Genomic DNA, 2,297 nt, shown 5'->3' on the forward strand with positions numbered 1-2,297 from the left:
GGCAGGGTCATTGCTCTATACTGCAGGGAAAGGACACACTGTTCTCATACAGGATCTAACAATTTGGTATTTTTTTAATTTAGTTGACTGATTCGTCTCATTCTCAGTCTTATCGTGGGGGACAGCAAACAGGTTTATATTTCAATTATTGATATGGTGACGTATTATTAATAAACTATGGATGACTCTAGTTCAAATTAACATTAGCTTACAAAGTATCAGTGCTTACCTCTTTTTCCAATGTTTTATTGTGGAAAAACAAAGATATTCTCTGAATGTCCTCTGATTTGAGCCATTGTCTATGGAAAAAAAGATACGAATAGATAAAACCAACCAACACAGAACTGGAACATTAAACATAATGGGCAAATAAAGCAGAGATATGAGGTGACCTACTTTTGAGAATTGATGCCATCAAAAGTTCGAATCATCCTCTCGTTGAGTTCCTCCTCAAAACGTTTCTTCTGAGATTTTGTTCTGAGGAGGACATTGACTTATTAATGACTCTATCTAGAAGGCTCTTTGGCATACATTCATAAACATGAAATATCTTTACCATTTCAATTCAGTCTATACATATTCATCCTACTGTATGTATTTAAATACTATGTTCCCTTTCAGTCAGTAACGTTCTACGTTACGTCAGTCGTGACTGACGAATTGGGATCTCGCCCGAGAGCCCAATCACCTTCGAGTGTAAACTAAACAAGCCAATGACAGTTGGCGTGCGTGTTTCGCACATCAGCTTTTCGCGTCGGAGCCGAGCCTTCTCAGGACAAATCTCCGCGAGTGTTTGGAAGAAACAGCTAGCGTTGGTGTTACGGCGCATCAGCGGGGGTTGACATTCAGTGCTGCTCATCTTCGGCGTGCTGCAGCTGCCATTCTGCGGTCTCCCCTGGGCGCTTCAGCGCTCTCTCTAAAAGAGTGTCTCCTTTTTTTCCTAAAAGAGCAAATATCTAAAAGAGCTCCACGAGCGACGGGCGTCTTTTTAAAGATGGCTTCCCGCTCCTGTGTTTCTGGATGCGGTCGTTTCCTGCCTCCATCTGATGGTCATGATCGCTGCCTCTCGTGCCTGGGCTTACAGCACGCTGAAGCAGCCCAAGGGTATGTGGACATCCCTCAGGTTGAGCGCGCTATTGCCATGCAGCTCTAGCCGCAAAGCACCGCCACCTGGAGGGGTAGTCCACGCCTTCCGTCCAGGGCCTATAAGTTCTCGTCCGCTCTGACGGCTAAGGCTTACAGTGCTGCTGGACTGTGGCCGCTTCCGCCCTGCACGCCATGGCCCTCCTGCAAGTCCACCAGGCCAAGGCGTTGAAGCAGCTGCACGAGGGTGGTGCTGACCCAGGTGTGCTGCAGGAACTGCGCACGGCGACGGACCTCGCGCTTAGGGCGACGAAAGTCAAGGCGCGGGCCCTGGGTCAGACGATGTCCACATTGGTGGTCCAGGAGCGCCACCTATGGCTGACCTTGGCGTATATGAGGGAGGCCGACAAGCATCGCTTCCTGGACTCCCCGATCTCCCAGGCCGGCCTATTCGGCGAAGCGGTGGAGGGCTTTGCCCAACAGTTCTCCACCGTGCAGAAGCAGACGGAGGCGTTTCGACACATCCTGCCCCGGCGGTCTGCTGCTGTCTGCACCCCACCGCCGGCTGCAGCCCCTCTGTCTGCTCGTCACCGAGGGCACCCTCCGGGCCGGGTGGAGAAACCTTTGTTCCTGTTTTTTTCTGTTCCGCCGCTGGCTACTCAGCCAGTGGTGCCCAAAACCTCAACAGAAGAGCGGGTTCCTTTTTCTCCGGGTTCCAAAAGGGCGAGGATGGCAGTGCGCGACACCCAGTCTCCACATGGCCGTCCCCCTCTCCCTTCGCCAATGGGCAGCAGGGTTCAGTTCAAAGACACTATGCCTCCTCACGAGCCCCCTGCCCAGCCGTGGAGCCAGGTAAGTGGTGCGCCGCGCACTCAGACCCCACCCTGGGACGCACGGAAGCCTCCCGGGTTGGGTCCCTGTGTTCCACTGCGCTGCCCCACTGCAGGTACATCGGTGGTTTCCCTAGTCCCGCCTGTTCGGTCGCTGGGGCCCTGGTTAGCGTGCCCCAGGCCGTCTCGCTGGCTCATGTGATGCCCGATTGGAGTCGTGCTTTCTTTCCTGCAGGATGGGTTGGAGCGAAGGCTGTCTCCCTCTACCCTTAAAGTGTATGTTGCCGCCATTGCCACGCATCACGAGGCAGTAGACGGTAAGTCTTTGGGGAAGCACGACTTGGTCATCAGGTTTCTCAGAGGGGCAAGGAGGTTAAATCCTCC

The 2,297-nt window shown here is 52.9% G+C and overlaps 1 long non-coding RNA gene across 1 annotated transcript; it reads right to left on the bottom strand.

Moving 5' to 3' along the window:
• Positions 1-472, bottom strand: LOC107576095 (uncharacterized). Its single transcript, XR_001607989.1, has 3 exons — positions 397-472; positions 230-299; positions 1-20 (listed from the first exon to the last, which is right to left on the bottom strand). It is a non-coding gene; the product is annotated as an uncharacterized lncRNA (long non-coding RNA).
• Between the last annotated feature and the right edge of the window lie 1,825 nt (positions 473-2,297).

Source organism: Sinocyclocheilus grahami, unplaced genomic scaffold (assembly GCF_001515645.1).
Source record: "Sinocyclocheilus grahami isolate Dianchi unplaced genomic scaffold, SAMN03320097.WGS_v1.1 scaffold3204.1, whole genome shotgun sequence".
Lineage (NCBI taxonomy): Eukaryota > Metazoa > Chordata > Actinopteri > Cypriniformes > Cyprinidae > Sinocyclocheilus > Sinocyclocheilus grahami.